Source organism: Phyllostomus discolor (genome assembly GCF_004126475.2).
Source record: "Phyllostomus discolor isolate MPI-MPIP mPhyDis1 chromosome 15 unlocalized genomic scaffold, mPhyDis1.pri.v3 mPhyDis1_scaffold_4, whole genome shotgun sequence".
NCBI classification, from domain to species: Eukaryota; Metazoa; Chordata; class Mammalia; order Chiroptera; family Phyllostomidae; genus Phyllostomus; species Phyllostomus discolor.
Window position 1 is genome coordinate 1 of NW_023397494.1, and position 12,210 is coordinate 12,210.

Genomic DNA, 12,210 nt, shown 5'->3' on the forward strand with positions numbered 1-12,210 from the left:
TGTTTGATTTATACTTGTTGTTTGTTCATATGTTTCCATTTGTGTTTGATTATATCTTGTCTTCTTATTTGCGATGATGTTTTAGGCCTGCGTTACTTCGACATACCTATTACTCATGACACCACTTCTCCCCGTGGTTTCTCTAGTATACTTGTTACTCCGTAGGTTATGTTCGAAATTTTGAACCCTCTGGGTTCGTTATTTTGTGTCTGAATTGCATGGCCACAATTTACTGACAACACAGTGCAGTCTTGACCACATCCTCTCTGGTTATGCTGCTCTTGCTGAAAGTGGGTTAGACAAGGAAGGTTACAGATGGGCCCTGACGAGAAGGTGGGGATCCGGCCAACAGCCTGGTGGAACCAAGATACTTAGTCAGGCATCAGGGGGGCCAGGTTCACCCTTAAGACCCGGCCAGGTCCCTCACCAGCCACTGAGAAACAAGCCACAGAAAAGTGCGGAGGCGCAGTCCTAGCTGAGAGGCTAGGCTGGACTCAGAGCAGCCAATCCCTGAGGGGTGGGGCGGGTCTTCCGCTCTCCAGTCCTGAGCGCAGGACTGACAGGAAGGCTCAATCCCCAGGGCCCCGCCCCCTCAGCTTCTTCTGACCACTCATTGGTGGGCAGGACTCTGGGATCATCGCGGCACTGATTGGCGGCTTGCGCCCACACAGGCTACACGGGCAGGAACCTCGCCGCGTGTGCCCGTACACCTCCCGAGGGCTGGAATTGCAGCAGCCTTGAGAGGACTCTCCGCCAAGGTGGGCAGCATCAGCTGGGGCCCCGGGAGACTGACAGGAAAACCGGGGGCCTTGCCTTGTGAAACCCGTAGCCAGCGACATTCCGAGCCCCTCCCAGGAGAGCCTCGGTGCCCTCATCTTGAGAGGCTACAATTCCCTTCAGCCTGGAGGGGCCCCACGTCCACTAACCCAGAGGACACCAAATGTCCCCGCCCAGATAGACACTAAATCCCCCAATGCTTACACCCCCCAAGCCCTGAGAATCCCATTTTCCCTGAGCGCCGGTCACCGTCCCAGAAAGGTCTAATTTCCCCAAGCTCAGAGACCCTACATGCCTGTGGCCTGGGGACTTAATGTCAGGGAACCAACCAAAAGCCCATAATGAGAGACCTCCAGCCTCCTCGGCCTCAAAGGTCCTGAAACCTCTTCCCATGGGCACTGTATATGCCCTTGGCCTGAAAGGCCCCAGATCTTGTCCTGAGGGACCCCAAGCCCCAGAGCCTGGGAGATTTGCATCTCCTAGAGACTGCGCCTCCATCACACGTGGGTTTCCCCAGAACCCAGTGTGAAAGTCCAGAACCCCTTCCCTGAGAAAAGTGAATTTCCTGTCGCCACCACAGGCCCACCAAACCTTCTGGACTGACTCTGGCAGTGCTCTGGAGGCGAGGCCACGCTTCTCCCGAGGTCGCCATGTGTGGGGAGGGACGGGAACACTGTGGCCTTTTCCGCATCTATCTGCTTGTCCCTTAGGATCCTCTCTGGACGCTATCCCTCTCTGGACATCCTGCCAAATGGGGAGAAAGACGTTCAGCCCTCTCAGCGCCTTCTTCCATGGGCACCTCAGCCTCGGGGCTGGGAGACCATGAACCCCAGGAGAGTGCCACAGTAGTGCCCTCAGGGAGAAGCAGGGATAACGAGGCCAAAGGTGAGTGATGGCATCTGCAGAAAGCTTGGGTGCAGCGTTGGTGACAGAGCTTCCCCAGATTCTGCTGTCACCTGGCCCCTGGAGTGGCTCACCGTGTGCATGTACAGAGTGAACCTGGGCGAGGAGGACCCAGTGTCAAAGGGTGGTGTCAGGGAAGTGCAGAGAAGGCCCACATTGGTGTCAGGGACTGTGGACTCCACCAAGAGGGACAGGGCTGGTGACAGAACTGCCCTGGAGCTGCACAGGTGTCCAGTCTGCTGGGAAGCGTTTCTGCCCCTGTTTGGAGGGCAGTGGGTGGGGGCTGGACAGAATTCTGCATGGCAGGGCACTCTCATAGCAGTTGAGAGAAGGCCCACAGTGCCCTCAGGGACCAGGGACACTCCCGAGAGGGACAGGGCTGTTGAAGGGCTAGGTGCCTCGGACCTCCGCCAGCACCTGGCAGCTGTGGTGACCCTCTCTGTGTCTGTACAGAATACATGGGGTGGGGGCCTGGTCACAGGAAGTTAATGGGACTAGGCCTCATGAGACCAGTGCCAGGCCATCTGGGAGAAGACACAGAGTGATCTCCAAGTCAAGGGGTACTGCCAGGAGGGATAGGGCTGGTCAGAGAGCTGCCCCAGAGCTTTGCCGGTGCCTGGCCTGAGGATCTGCCCTCTCTATCCATATGCACTGCACACTGGGTGTCAGGGAGGACAGGATTTGGGGTCACAGAACAGTGTAGGGCAAACCTGGGAGAATGCCCAGAGTGCCCTTAGGGACCAGGGACATGGCCTGGAGGTTAGGGCTGGTGACAGAGCTGCCCCAAAGTTACACAAACACCCATGTCATGGGATGGGCCTCCCTGAGCATGGGGAGGGCTGCTCGTGGGAATGGTAGGACACAGCCTTGCACAACAATGCCAAGAATACGGGGGCAGGCTCCAGGCGTGGGAAGGAAGCGGGACACAACTGGGGAAGATCAGATCTTTGCGGGTCAGAGACCACCAGAGGCCCTAGGCTGCTCCCTGAGCCAGGGAGGAAGAGAAGGCCTTCTCCAGGTTCTCACTCTCATAACTGATGCAACCTCCAATCTTCTCCATGCCACAGTTGAAGGATACCACAGTTGAAGGATCCCGTTCAAGGATATTTGCATCTCTGTCACCAGGGAAGAGTGGGAAGTGATGGGAGACTGGAGGAGAGCTGGTACAAGGACATGAGAGGGAATTATCATGAGCTCTTCAGCCTAGGTAATGGCAGGTGCTGGAGCAGAGGAGCCTGTTAAATGTGACAGGCCTCTCGGCTGGCTCTCTCACTCAGGGAGGTCCACCTGCCTACAGCTCCCTTCTGTGTGGACATCAGTCTGGGGAAACTTTGCTCCTTTGTTTCAGAGCAGGGCTGGCTGTGACAATGCAGAGTTCACAGTGCTTTGTTCTAGACTTCCCTGACCCACTGGGCTGAGTCACAGTGGCTTTGTGGTGCGTGATCTTCCTTCTAGCCCTTCGCTTTCAGGAAAAAAAAAAAGATTTTGTTTCTTTGCAGTTCTCAGATCCCTGGACCAGTTCTCATGTGTCAACGCACACCAGCCACAAAGCCCCCGATGGATGACAGTGAGGATTCTGATGAAGTATGGACTCCATGGCAGCAAGGTGAGGGGCTGAGGAATCAGGACTGCTCTCCTGATACAGACCTGGTTTAGATCCAGCTGCATGTCAGGAGTTGACAAGGGGAGGCTTTGCTTGTTCAGCAAACAAGCGAGATGCAAAACAGTGTAGTCTACAGTAAGGAGCTATTGATATAAACGTTTCAAGTGTGTAAAGTAATCATGTATGTGGACATGTACGTCAAGAAGCATAAATGTATACAATACAAAATTGAGTAATAAATAACTAATTTGGAATAGGTGTCATCAGGAGAGAAGAAGGTAGTTCTGGCAGCTGAGCAGTGCTGTAAGGCAGTGCTGACTGCCTGATGGCGACCACGGGGGCATGTGGGAAAAGTTATTAACCACGGCGATTAAGGGAGTTGAGGTTGTGAGCCAGGGTGGGGAGCAGTTGATCTTTCTGTCAGTTCCTGGGGACAGCCACAGTGTCATCACGGTGTCACTGCAACAGTGTCATGGTGTCATGAGTATGTGGTAGGTGGGGTTGGTTTGCTTTCATGTGTCAGCCATTGAAACACAGATGAAATCAAGGTGTTATCTTTAACTTGACAGAAATTCTGCTTCTGTGGTCATCACAGTTGAGACTCTGTTCCTAGAACTTCCTGATGCTGACTAGAATCTACAGATTACGGAAGGGGGCAGAAAACATTAGAAATAAATGAGACAGGGTGATCATGGGGCCGTTATCCTGGATGAGGCCAGTCAGAATGAAGGAGACAAACAGGACAAGGGGTCATGTTTAATAAAGGGAGTATCAGCAAGGCTATATGACCTTTATTATATTTTTGTCATAAAAGGCCAATTTCTTTTATAGTAAATCTAATAGATGCCTTATGAATACCAGATGAAACCCAGATGATGCTTTGTGTAATTTTTAAGCATTTTAATAATAGTAGTTGATGCCCCCAAGGGAAGCATAGGCCTCAGTGGTAGCTCAGAAAACATTTCCCTATCATCCTGGATTGCCCTTGGTCTACTCTGTGATTCAGAAGTCTGCGTACCTTGTGAGCAAGTCCATATTTTGGAAACATTAACCTATCAAAACACTGATTTATCACTATCTTGTAGTCAAACGTCCTGGAGTGGCCCTCAGAAGGGAACAGAAGGTGAATATTTCCCAAATCCCACTGACAACAAAAATCTTCCCCATGGATACAAATGCAGATAAGAGTAGGAAAATGCAGAGAGTTTCAGAGATATGCAAGTGTTTGATTATATATATATATATATATATATATATATATATATATATGGTCACTGCATCAGGGGTAATGCAGTCTAACCCATGGATCCTCTAAAGTACTTATAAACTTGTTAAAACTTTCACAGTTTTATAAAGCATATGCTGCCTTGTCCATATACTACCACATCATTCATCTGATTGATGATTTCAACCGCAGTTCTTCTATGCTGAAGTGACAGAGGCACTGAGACCCTCTGACTAAGGGAAGTGTACTGATGTATAGGGATTTTGTTCAGTGGATGGCCTGAGATGAAGGAGGACACAGGCCCAGCATCAGAGAATCCCACTCTAAGAAAGTATCTCCCATCCCTGAGGAGCTTCAGGTTTGATGATTGAAAAAGCAACAATTACTATGACTTAAGGACTTTGTATAGGTTACACACTACTCAACAGAAACTCATCCATGTGGGACTGGCTTCAAATGCCCAGCCATGTAAGAAGAAGTAAGAAACACCCAGCTTCTTTTTTCTGAGCACTAATTAGGCCACTCTCATCCTGTTTGGAATCATTTGTTCAGCCTGCCTGCCTCTGGATTGTAAGCTCTTTGAGAGGCTGATCCATACCTGATTCTTCTCAGAAGTCCGGGGCCACTGAGAGGCCCCCCTGGACATTTGCTGAGTGAATGCTCTCACAATTACAAATTAAAGTAGAATGGATCAACAGACACTGAAGATAATTTCTTGCGAGATGCCAAATACGGAGATAACAGAGGGGTAAATCGATAGCAGGACCATATTCTCACATTCAGACTGTGTTCCATAGCTCACAAAACACTGTGGTGACCATCCTTAAATTTTGTTTTCACCATAACATTAAGAATTAGCATATTATAGATCAGGAAATGAAGAGAACTAGCCAGTGGCACATTCCGTTTATTCAAACGGAATTGATGGGATCCAACTAATCCATGTGCATATATTATTTTAAGGTACAACAATTTGCAAGTATCAGCATAATTTTCTTCATTGTCTAGATATGTTTCTGCCAAGTATGTCTTTATTCCTGCCCCAGTATCCCTCACTCTCACTATTATAGAGAAATTTGAAAGAAAAGAGCCTTAGGACATGGGTTCTAGTCTGGAATTCAGCATCCATATAGGCCCTCTCTTCTCCATTAATTTCATAATCCTAAGGTATTCCCAAGGGTTTCTGAAGTAGTAAGTAAAACCTTGCATGTGAAAAATGTATCATAAGCCCTAAAGAATTAAGTAAGTGCATGTGACCTTTGGCCCTGTGACTCCACATTGAGGGCAATGTCCAGGACGCAATTAAGTAATGAATCTAGTTTGAATAAATTGTTCAGAAGAGCAAATTTGCTGACTGAATGGGGCTCAGAGGAGGTCCCGAAACCAGAGACCCCTCCTGGAGAAGCAAGGACCTCCGGAGAGCACTCCAGACAAGAATTGGGTAAGTGAAAATAATTTGTACTCTGCAGTTCCTCTAAGCCCTCTGGAACTGCTGAGAGGTAGGACCTAGGTGTGTACAGCGCACTTTAGATAAGTCTGGATTTAGGCTGAGGGAGCTGAAACTGTGGTTTGCACTGGAGTTTGGTCAAACCTTACAAATTCTCTGAGCTCCAAGCTCCAGAATGCTAATTTGTAAAGTGAAGGTAAGAATACGTAGTTTGGCCCTGGCTGGTGTGGCTCAGTGGATTGAGCACAGGCTGTGAACCAAAGGGTCGCCGGTTCAATTCCCAGTCATGGCACATGCCTGTGTTGCAGGCCAGGTCCCCAGTGGGGGCCACGTGAGAGGCAACCACACACTGATGTTTCTCTCCCTCTCTTTCTCCCTCCCTCCCCCTCTCTCTAAAAACAAATAAATAAATAAACAAATAACACCTTTAAGAATGCATAGTTCATATGTGGTTTGAAAGCATTAAATTAAATTTTAAAAATAACATGTGGGGTTGTCCAATAAATTCAACTGTGATAATGCATCCGTTCTCTCTTGCTGTTGTAAGCACAGGCCTTGCTTAGTGCCTAACATACATAATGTGCCCTCAGTGAGTATTTATGTCGTGGAGTATTTTGTGAGTAAACGTTGTGAAGTTAAAGCAGATAATGTAAGACCTGGAAATTTTAGTTCTACCTTTCACCTGCTGTCTGTGTGGATCATTAATCCATCTGAACCAACAGTTAACGGAGGGAAATACTAAAGAATAGAAGAACAGAGGAAAATTTGATGGGAGGACATTGTGTGTTTTCTGAGAACACAGACACTAACAATCCAGACCCCACCAACCTCACTCACCTGCTCTTCTCCAACTTAGAACTCAGGAGAAAGAAACTTGATGTGAAGATGTACAGCCTACGAGAAAGAAAGGGTCAAGTGTACCGAGAGGTCAGCGAGCCCCAAGATGATGACTACCTCTGTAAGTGGCCCTCACAAAGGAGTATATGCCTTGACTTAATACAATAATTTCCTTTGGTCACTTGGTTCCTAAATCAGTCCCTTCCTCCAGTGACCTGGTGTACAGGATGGAGGCTCAGCCTTGTGAGTACCTGGGTTCTCGCTGAAGGTCTTCATGTGCAGGAACCTACCCTACACCTTTCCTAATCCCTGCTCCTCTCACCTCCAGATTGTGAAAAGTGCCGATACTTCTGCATTGACAGCTGTCCTGTGCATGGCCCCCCTACATTTATAAAAGACAGTGTGGTGGACATGGGGCATCCTAACCGCTCAGCTCTCACTCTGCCCCCTGGATTGAGGATCGGGTTATCGGGCATCCCTGAGGCTGGTCTTGGAGTGTGGAATGAGGCATCTGACCTGCCGGTGGGTCTCTGCTTTGGCCCTTTTGAGGGCCAGATCACACAAGATGAAGAGGCATCCGAGAGTGGATACGCCTGGGTGGTGAGAAATGTTTACCTGTTTCTATGTTCTCTGGCTTCCCACATCGTTCCTGATGCTTGGAGGGGCATTTCCTCTCACATGCTAGACATAGATGGGGATAATATGGCTAGCACTGTGTACTGAGTGCACTTTGCATGAACACAGAGCTCCTGTTTAGGGATCAGAATGTAAGTGGGAACAAAGTGGTACCGGTAGAAAGGAGCGGCTCCACCCATGCGGGCCTCGTGCTCTGATGGACAGACAGGCTTGGATGTGTAGATGATGGCCAAGAAAAATACGTGGTCACAGGTGGCAGTTGAATACCTGTGTGGACTGAAAGGGCTTTGATGTCAGTAGAGTAAAATAGTTCTTCTGACTATTACTTCCTCAACCAAAAAGTAAAAATAAAAAGACCTTCAACTTCTTTCCTGCAATACAGATCACCAAAGGGGGAAAATGCTATGAGTATGTGGATGGAAAAGACAAATCCTGTTCCAACTGGATGAGGTAAGGTCTTTAGGTATCTGGGTGCCAAAGAGGACTCTCATCTCCCACTTGCCTGTGTTTCTTTTTCCTGTCATCATGCCTCCCTCTAATGATCTCCCTCAATCCTCTGTTCATCTTTGTTCTCCACATAGTACTCTTTCAAATGAACACTCATTTAGAAAAAAAAGGAGATAAAAAATAGCATATATCCTCAAAATATAAATCCCTATGCTAGATTCAATTTGATCACTGGAGGAAACCTGGAGGATGCTATTTTCACCAGGGGCACTGATTTACACAACATTTACCTAGTGAACATTAACCAAGCACTGCCTGTGTTCCAGTTTACACAAATGAGTTCATTGCTTGAACAGAACACACAGTCCATGTCCTTATGTAGGTATATTGCAGACAGACATGAAACTATTGCTTTTAGAAAATATAAGTATAGTTGTGATATTTTTCAAGAAGTGCATGGTTTCAGGGTAGCCTAAACTGATGAGAGCAGTAAAGCATCCTAGCATGAGTTCTAATTAGAACTCTGTTCTGAGGTCTGCAGAGGAATGGCCATAGGATCCTTTTCTGAGGGGCTCTATTTTATCATGGGAAAGACTGTGTGAATCCACTAATACTGTTCTGCTATCTTGCTAAGACAAAAAGACGTCCAGGTTTCTATTGGAACCTTGCTGAGTCAAGTAGATGGTGCCCTCAGTAAAGTCTGGGAGATACAGAGACACCTCTCAGGAGACAATGGACTGGGGCTGAGTATTGAATAATGTGAACTAATCTAGGGGCAGAGTCTATATCAAGCATCAGCTTGTGTGGTGTAAAACAGAACTTGGTGTAGCATTTAGAGTAGCTAGGGATCACTGGGTTTTATGCCAATCAGGGTGGAGCCTAAGTCTGGGATCGGGCTTTGGAAAATGACATTAGGCAGGATGAGCACTGTCAGCAGGCCTTGGAGACAGGTGTTCACATGGCATTCTGACAGAGGTCCAGACACTGAACAGAAGGCTCCCTGGGAGTGTTGTGGGAAGTGGGTGACATCAGAGCCTGAGGGCCTTCAGTGTCAAGTGAGGAGCTGCACGTGGTTGTGGCAGGTAGCGAGGGCTCATTGCTGTGGTTTCTTTCCCTTCATCTGCCTCAACCCCAGGTATGTGAACTGTGCCCGGCATGATGAAGAGCAGAACCTGGTGGCCTTTCAATACCACAGGCAGATTTTCTACCGAACCTGCCAGGTCATCAGGCCAGGCTGTGAGCTGCTGGTCTGGTATGGGGACGAGTATGCCCAGCACCTGGGCATCAGGCATGGTGGTAAGTGGGAGACAGAGCTTACAGCAGGGTAATGTGTGGCACCACTGTTCTTCCCCAATCTGAAAAAAAAAAGACAAATTCCCTTAGGAATTTTCATGGTCCAACTCTAGATTAAAACACAAGGTTAAAGTTAGTAAAGTTTCCAGTGAGATGCTTCAGAAATCAAGGATTCATTTCAAATTCCCTTCATCCTTGGGAACAATATTTGTACCTTTTTTTTACTTCCTCTAATTTTTAAAATACTCCATGCACAAAACTTGCAAAAGCATATAGCATTGAAGGGCTTAGAGGACCTCCCACAAAAATGTTACAAGCACTAACCAGCTTTCTCACCAACACATTTTTTTTTCTGAGCTTTTAATTGCTGTTTCTTTTCGATATCCTTCCTATTTCTAAGTGAAATGTGTATTTCAGTATTGCATTGATTCATCATTGCATTTAGTTCAGTGAATTCCTAGTATCAGCCAAACATGGCTCAGGAGCTAGATTAACACAGTGATCAGAATCATGGCTCAATCTCTTGAGCAGCTGATGGATGAAGGAGGGAAACCCAGGTACACATGCTTGCGTGTATGTAAATATTACACATTGATTCATGCTCTGGAGAAATGAAATCCAGGACAAGTGCCTAGGGATCAGTGAGAGGGGAGGGTGCAGTGTGGCAGATGATCAGGGAAGGGCTCTATGAGGAGGTAACGTTTACAATAATACCTGTGGGCAAAGGATCATGGCAGAGGAATCAGCTAGTGCAGGAAAGGAAAGAGATGGGCCTCAAGCTGGCTGATGCCACTCAGGCCTCGGTCTCTGCATAGGGGGTTAGGACGGGGGGGTTAGGTACAATGCCTATCAGGTGGAAATGCAGTGCCTATGACCCAAGCTGAGTCACTAGGGAACCCTTGTGTCTGAGTGAGATGAGACAGCTGTGCACTTTTCAGCTGCAGCATGGTATGTCTCTCTTCTGAGATTCTGAGTTGCTAATTTTTGGAGAATAAACTTCCATTGGGAATCCCCTCTGTGATTACTTCATCTCCAAGTGAGAGAGGATGGTAGATTGGTCACAGCTGTATGAGGGTCAGCTGTGTGAGAAGTACGGTTGGAGAAATATTTAGAAATGGAACTTCCTATTGTATTTGAAACAGGCTAACACTGAATGAAATCAAGCATGGGTACTTGTTGTGAGGCTTGAGGGAAGACATATTTTTAGACTCTTGCGAAACAAAGAGTAGCATCTCCCTTTTGGGGACTGTGGCTTATGTCTTTAATAGGACTTAGCAGATACATATATATGGGAAATGTCACTGCAGTTCCATCCGTAGAGGTTATGAAATTGCCTCTGATGCTTCTTGAAAGTCCTTAATCTGGGAAAATTGTAGAAAAGACCATTGATGTGGCCTTTCTGGATTTCTGACGAAGATGTAGTGCATAGAAATGAAAAGGAAAATAGACTGTGAAGGAACACACTGTCACCACGATAAGATTGATTTATAGGGCCACTCCTATCAGGAGACAAAGCATATGGCTCTGGAAGCCTTGTCAACTTCTTCCCTGACCAAAAATTTCTGTTTCAGCAAAACCAAAACAGGGGATCCACCCATGTCCCTTCTGCACTTTGGCCTTCTGCAGTAAGAAACTGCTCAGACAACATGTGAAACGCATTCACCCCTCTCAGAACCTCCCAGGAACATCTGCAAGAAGACACCGCCAACCAGAGGTGCCCTGCCCAGAGGATCAGAGTGAGCTGCAGCAACAAGCTGATACAGAGAACTGGAATGACACAGATGAAGTTCAAGGTGTCAAAAGAAGGTCCCATTGTTTGCTTAAAAGGGTCAGGCAGAAGAGGGTTTCAGGGGCCTTGTTGAAACCTCCCCATGTACAAATGAGGAAGTCTGTTGAGGGTGAGAGGATGATGGAGGAAGAGCCAAGCACAGTCCAGAATGTGCATCCAGTGGATTCAGGGAAACTTTTAGTAAGAGGAGGAGTGTCAAGAAGTGTAACAATTAAGGATGGAGGGTGTGGGCAAGACTTGAATCATGTGTCACAGTTGAAGAGACACCAGAAGACACACTCCAGGGACAGGACCGATGTTTGCAGGGAGCCTGGACAAGGCTTTTCAGAGATGTCAGGTCTCCTCACACACCAGGGGAATCATTCAAGAGAGAAACCCCATGTTTGCAGGGAGTGTGGGAGAGGCTTCACACAGAAATCAGTTCTGATCCAACACCACAGGACACACTCGGGGGAGAAGCCCTATGTTTGTAAGGAGTGTGGCAGAGGCTTTTCACAGAGATCAGGTCTGAGCCAACACCACAGGACACACTCAGGGGAGAAGCCCTATATTTGTAAGGAGTGTGGCAGAGGCTTTTCACAGAGATCAGGTCTGACCCAACACCACAGGACACACTCAGGGGAGAAGCCCTATATTTGTAAGGAGTGTGGCAGAGGCTTTTCAAAGAAACCAAACCTCACTAGGCACCAGAGCACACACACTGGGGAGAAGCCCTATGTTTGCCCAGAGTGTGGGCGATGCTTTGCAGTGAAGTTCAATCTCATGACACACCAGAGGATCCACTCAGGGGAGAAGCCCTATGTTTGCCCAGAGTGTGGGCGATGCTTTACAGTGAAGGACAATCTCATGACACACCAGAGGATCCACTCAGGGGAGAAGCCCTATGTGTGCAGCGAGTGTGGACGAGGTTTTACACAGAAGTCACACCTCGCCAAACACCAGACAATACACTCAGGGGACAAGCCCTAATTTTTCACGGAAGTCAAGTAAGTCATTAGCTTTCAGCGACACCTCAACTGCCATAGGACAGATGTAGCCTACACACTTCATACAGCTCAGAGGAGTGTTCAGGGGAGGTGCATTGTTCCTTTATTCTTCCCCAAGAGTGTCATTAGTACAGAAGTAGCTTGTTAAACAAATCTTCCACTTTCATAACAAGAGATGTGATAGGCAAACAGTTCATTAATTACTACAGGAATGTCAACACAGAGTTACTCCATGTTTTTTCAGTCTTCTGTTCTAATAAATTGTGT

At 47.5% G+C, this 12,210-nt stretch overlaps 1 pseudogene; it reads left to right on the forward strand.

Annotated features, from left to right (window-relative positions):
• The first annotated feature begins 5,791 nt into the window (after positions 1–5,791).
• On the forward strand, positions 5,792–11,927 carry LOC114489356 (annotated as a pseudogene).
• The last annotated feature ends 283 nt before the right edge of the window (positions 11,928–12,210 follow it).